Source organism: Aegilops tauschii, chromosome 4, assembly GCF_002575655.3.
Source record: "Aegilops tauschii subsp. strangulata cultivar AL8/78 chromosome 4, Aet v6.0, whole genome shotgun sequence".
Taxonomy (NCBI): Eukaryota; Viridiplantae; Streptophyta; class Magnoliopsida; order Poales; family Poaceae; genus Aegilops; species Aegilops tauschii.
Window position 1 is genome coordinate 130,561,574 of NC_053038.3, and position 6,248 is coordinate 130,567,821.

Consider the following 6,248-nt stretch of genomic DNA (forward strand, 5'->3'; position numbering starts at 1 on the left):
TTTTTAAACTTGACGTGTGCAGATCTGACATAGAAGAGAGGAAGAATAATTTTAGCTAAGAGTGGAATTTAGAGTTCAAAGAATCAGTTGATGCTATTGACCAAAGAGCGATTTTTGTTACAGTTCCTCTGAATGAATTAGTAAACCAGAAGGACCAAAACATCATCGCTCAGCCATTGTTGTTAGATTGATGTTGCCTTGATTACCACTTTGTTTGGTGGCTACACTATAAATTCTTGAGATATAGTGCAATGGTTGATAGTTTGTTGCATAGTCATATTGATTCTGCTGAACTAATACTCTCTTTGTATATCTAGGATTCCTACTAGAACATGTCATTCCAAATTGTGACAATGATCTTTCTACTCATGAGTAGTCCTTTTTTATACTGAATTTTGATGCATACTCTATGCAGAAAAGAAGGCCTCCTCGGACATTAAGAAGGTACAACTAGGTAGCAATGGAAGTGCTCCATTCAAAACCAAGTAATATCTCCGAATTTTTACACTAGAATGTATGCATGGTAAATACCATGACCTTGCAAATTTACACATGTCCCCTTCTTCTCCTTTTCTTAGGAACTTGGCAGAAGCTCTACATATGCAAATGGAGGTTCAGACACAGCTCCATGAACAGCTATAGGTGCCTTCTCTGTTCCTATTTTTGAGCTCTAATAGGATGGTGTTGTTGTCGCCTTGTCGGCATATATTTCTGATAGTAGGAGCATTCTTTTTCTTGCTTCACAATAATTATTGCGCTTTGTGTATATATGAACCCAAATCCCTATTTAAATGGGTGCTAAATGTTTTTGCGGCATGGTTGACTTTGGAGACTAGCGCTTTTATAGTATTGTTACGGACTCTGTTTTTTTACTAATAATCGTATTGATTCTGCCGAACTAATCCTCTCTTTGTATATCTATAGGATTCCTACTAGAACATGTCATTCCAAATTGCGGCAATGATCTTTCTACTCATGAGCAGTCCTTTTTTATACTGAATTTTGATGCATACTGTATGCAGACAAGAAGGGCCCCTCGGACATTAAGAAGGTAAGACTAGGTAGCAGTGGAAGTGCTCCGTTCAAAAACAAGTAATATCTCTGAATTATTACACTAGAATGTATGCATGGTAAATACGATGTCCTTACAAATTTACATCTGCCGCCTTCTCCTTTTCTTAGGAACTTGGCAGAAGCTCTGCATATGCAAATGGAGGTTCAGACACAGCTCCATGAATAGGTATAGGTGCCTTCTCTGTTCCTGTTTCGAGCTCTAATAGATAGTGTTGTTGTCGGCACATATTTCTGATAGTAGGAGCATTCTTTTTCTTGCTTCACAATAATTACTACGCTTTGTGTATATATGAACCCAAATCCATATTTAAATGGGTGCTAAATGTTTTTGCGGCATGGTGGACTTTGGAGACTAGCGCTTTTATAGTATTGTCACAGACTCCGTTTTTTACTGACCAAAATTGATTCATCAACACTGCCCTACTGTTTTTGATGCACAAAATTAGTCAATCAACACATTGGTCTGCTGAAAATCAACACATTGGACTGCAGCTATACTAATTACTGCAGAATATGGTGGTCAGCAAAATCTACAAGAACAGCCATCCTAGGTGTAGAATAACAAGGGGTGTGTGCTGCGAAAAATTAAGAGAGGGGGACAATGAAAAGCAGTTGCCTCAACAGTACATTGCTAGATGACCTCAATGCGGTGCTCAGGGTGGCAAACGAAGAGGCGCCCAACGTCCTCGTGGTGGAGATAGGGGAGGAGTTGGGCGTCCTGGCGGTGGAGAACAGGGACGCACCGGCGTCCTGGCGGTGGATAATGGGGAGACGACGTGCATCCTTGCAGTGGGGAACGGGAAAGCATATTAGCATCTTGTTCCTGAAAAAATATAGTGCAGTGTGGTGTTTCCCGTTGATAGTAAGTTGACTGCCAATTTCACAGCTTTTACAGCTTTAGGAGGTGCTGCAAGATTATTTTGCGTTGTTATCGTAGTGTGGTGTTTCCCGTTGATAGTAAGTTGACTGCCAATTTCACAGCTTTTACAGTTTTAGGAGGTGTTGCAAGATTATTTTGCATTGTTATCATATATGATTTTCAGATTATTCTATCATGAAGTATTGGTTTATTATTGAGGTAGCCTTAGATGGAGGAGCTGAATGCAGTTTTTATATCTTTTTTCAAAGTCCTGAATGGTCCCATGAAAATCCCTATATGTGCAGTTTCAGAGCCTCATCACACTATGGTAGGAAAAATAGGTATTTAAGTTATCGAAGGCTCCATTTTTGTCTATTATATAGCTTATATAGCTTTGTGATCGAAGGTAGGTTGTCACATAGGGTTTGTTGCTTGTGAAAATTATATACAGCCATGACCATGAGTCCCTGACAAAATAATCTCAGCTCATGTTACTAGGATCAAGGAACCTCGACCATTTTTCTGAAACACGCCGCATCTCATGTTCCTACTTTCCCAGCTACAATACTATGTACTTCATTCTTACGTTTGCTTTTGGAAGTTATATCTCTTTCTTTTCCCTCATAAACTTGCTAATGATATTGGCGAAGTAATCCCCACTTCAGATTTCCCATTGAATGAATAACTAATTTAGATTGTTCAAAAATTGTAGGTCAAGAGCCATGAATAGGAGCAAGGCATCACACCCCAGCTCTGAGAAGAAAAAGATATGAAGACAGAGATAGATCGGTGTTCTGCTCCGAAGCAAAAACATTTTGCATGTGATAATGAACTGTAGTTTACCACAATCTCTCTAAAACAGGCCTACCTATTACCAGTCAATTGCTTGCCTTTTTTAGGAAGTACTCCCCCCGTTCAAGAATATAAGGTGTATTGGTTTTCGTGCAAGTCAACCATTTGAAAGTTTGACCAAGATTATAGAACAAAATAGGAAAATCTACAATACCTGATAGATAAAATATGAAACTACCTATCATGATTGATCAAATGATATAAATTTCATATTGAGGGTATTAATATATTTTTCTAAAAACTTGGTCAAACATGCACTCGTTTGACTTCTGAAAAAACAAATACACCTTATATAAAGGAACGGAGGGAGGATGACTCAGTCGTATATATTTACATTCGCGTCCTTTAGTTGTGGTTTGTATGCTTGAAAATACGTTTTAACCGAGCTTGAAAATTCTTATGTGCAGTGAAATAGTATCTAACACTTTGTAAAGAACAAATGAAACACGTTTCAAATAACTCTTAGTCTAAATCGACACCTTGTGCCATTCGACATCATAATCATAAATGGTTGCTAGAGAGTTTGAATTGGTAAAGTGGTTTCATCCGCTGTTTCAAGTCTGGACTGTTCCTTAATGCTAAAACCTAATTTAATTTTCAAAACACTTTGTGTTTGAAATGAACATTGTGCTATATGGCGTAATGGGCCATTTGTGTCACCAGTTGAGTACGCTTCTCCCTCCCAAAGGAGGAACCGAGGAAGAAAAGAAATACATAGTCATGATCTGCGCTGCCGCTTCATATTTTACTCCGGACGAGCCACACAAAGAATTGTTCCTGGGCCAGGCTAGGTATTTGGATGGCCCACACAAAGAATTGTTCCAGTACCAGGCTAGGTAGCATATGGGCCTTTCAAATACCTATGCCTCCTTATTTTGCACATGGAAAATAAAATTTTAGTGCAAACACTGCTAAAAAATACAGCCTTAACTGGTCCATACATGTTATATAAACATGAATTTTTTTCAAGCTCAGATTTCTCAGTGTGATAACCATATTTTCAACTAAAAAATGCTTCCTTAGCTGGTCTATGCATGTTATAGAAATATGATTTTTTTTCAAACTCAGGTTTCTCAGCGTGATAAACATATTTTCAATATAGTACTTATGACTTAACGCATGAGCTTACTACTACCAATATCGAATATGTCCTTGCAAAATGAAACTATTTTCATCGACAACATGTCTTTAGCGGGTCTCTGCGCCATTTGGCGCAACGGGTCAACTAGTAAATATAACAATAGAGAAGAGAGTAGAGATAGTAGGGACGTTGGGAAAGGAATGTTGTTGGTTTCAAGATTCGAGAAGTGGTATATCTCTAATTTCTATTCTTACTAGCAAGATGCCCATGCGTTGCATAGAACATCAAGATCTTGTGGGAGAAAAGGATGAACGAGGGAAGGCCTTGTCTGCAAATGTGGAGAGGAGTGCGGGTAAATAGCCATAGTTTCCTTCCTATCCATTAGATATAGATCGGATGGCCTATATTGCTGGATGGCAGGCACACCATCATCACCGACTATGCTTTTATAAGAGTAGAGAGAAAAAAATAGAGTTGGTGATGATGGTGTGCCTGCCATCCTGCAATATAGGCCGTCCAATTTATATCTGACGGATAGGAAGGAAACTATGGCAATTTTGCAAAAAGATAACCACACCCCTCTCCACATTTGCAAATAAGGCTTTCCCTCGTTCATCCTTTTCTCCCACAAGATAAACTACTCATACAAATGCATCTTGATGTTCCGTGCAACGCATGGGCATCTTGCTAGTTGTTGCAAAAAGCCCAAGTGTCTGTGTGTGTTGTGTGTGTGAGAGAGAGAGGGAGAGAGGAGGAGGACGGAGTGCATGTGTGACAAAGACACAAAGAGTGTGTGTGCGAGAGGTATCAGCTTAAAATGAGGCGATAGTGTGTGTGTGTGTGCATGATCGAGAGGGCGTGTCTCAAGAAGGGACGAAAAATCTACGTAGATACAAGGAGCACGAGAGAGACATGTACGCAATAGTGGAAGCACGAGTGTGCGGGTGTATAAACCTATCTGGAGGCTAGTCGATCAATGAGGTGAGAGAAATACGAGTCGGGGTGCAAAAGCGAGAGTTTTGTGTGTGTGAGAGAGAGACGATAGTCGGGAAGGGGAGTGGAAGCAGGAGCTGTGTGTGTGTGTGTGAGAGAGAGAGAGAGCGGGGGGAGTCTATCTGATTGGTAAACAAATGAATAATGTCAGTTTTATAACTGGGATGGAGACGGAAAGGAGACCGCAACAAATGTTGTGTCTGCAGGAGAGAGTAATTTTAGTGGTATGAGTCATATCTAGAGACATATAGGTTGTGTGAGAGAACCCCATAGAGAGAAAGACAAAGTGAAAGACGAGTGAGACTGTGTGTGTGGCGGTGAAAAAGAAAGCTTATGTACCTAGTGATACCAGAGAACGGTAGAGACGTGAGAGATAATGAAAACCATGTAATGTATAATGATAGGGAGAGTGTGACACTTCTCAAGGGAGACGTCGAGAGACCATGTTTGCGAAGATAGGAGAAACATGAAGTGAGCGTGCGGGTGAGCTGGAGAAAAGAGAATGATAGCTACATGAAGGAGCATGCGAGAGAGATGGGCGTGAAAGGAGTCAACATAAAAGGGATTCAAATATTTGAATTCGAGATGATGATACATGTAATTCATACTCGAACCAAAATTTATCTATCAAACATGCATACTCATATGAATTCACGCCCATCTATGTTATTTAATATGTAGATATTACTGATCCATACATTTTAGTAGAACATAATTTGGTTTAATTTTTTTTGAATTCAACCTTATGATTTTGAGATCATTGTATTTGTAAATCATATTATAGACATATAAAGGAGCAGAATTCTTTGTTGTGCTTTTGAAAGTATATATAAAAAATGATGTATATAGAATTTTATTCCAATCGCAAATGGATCTGCCCGAACAAAAATAGAATACAAACTGGATTCGAATTGAGTTGGCACGGTAAACGTGCACTCGTCGCTCTGCAAAAAATTGAACGAAGCGGGGAAAGTCGCAGTAACTGCCCGAAACCAAAATCTGCGAGATAGAAATTACTGCCTATTCATGACACGCAAAGCCTATCGGCTCGATTTCTATAAGTTTCGATAGGGGTAAGTTTGTAATTTCACTCAAACGTGACATAACCTCTCTCATCCACGGCTTCGGACCGGGATCCTTGCATCCCGTCCTCTCGCTTCATCCCCACCGTCGTCCACCTTGTCGGCGCCGCTCCTACGACCGTCTCGTCCACCGCACCCGCCGCCACTGTCTACTCTCCTAGATCTGCTCCCACGCCGCCGACAGCCATCGCTGCCGCAGGACCGTCAAATTCTCAGCAGATGCATACATGGTGCCGCACCAGAGGCGGTACTCTTTCGTATCTGCTCAACTTATTTATCGCAGCAAGAAAATAGATCGCCACTGCTT

The 6,248-nt window shown here is 40.3% G+C and overlaps 1 long non-coding RNA gene across 1 annotated transcript; it reads left to right on the top strand.

The window, feature by feature from the left end:
* The first annotated feature begins 246 nt into the window (after nucleotides 1-246).
* LOC109737997 (uncharacterized) lies at nucleotides 247-1,076 on the top strand. Its single transcript, XR_002226738.4, has 3 exons — nucleotides 247-454; nucleotides 579-642; nucleotides 925-1,076. It is a non-coding gene; the product is annotated as an uncharacterized lncRNA (long non-coding RNA).
* The last annotated feature ends 5,172 nt before the right edge of the window (nucleotides 1,077-6,248 follow it).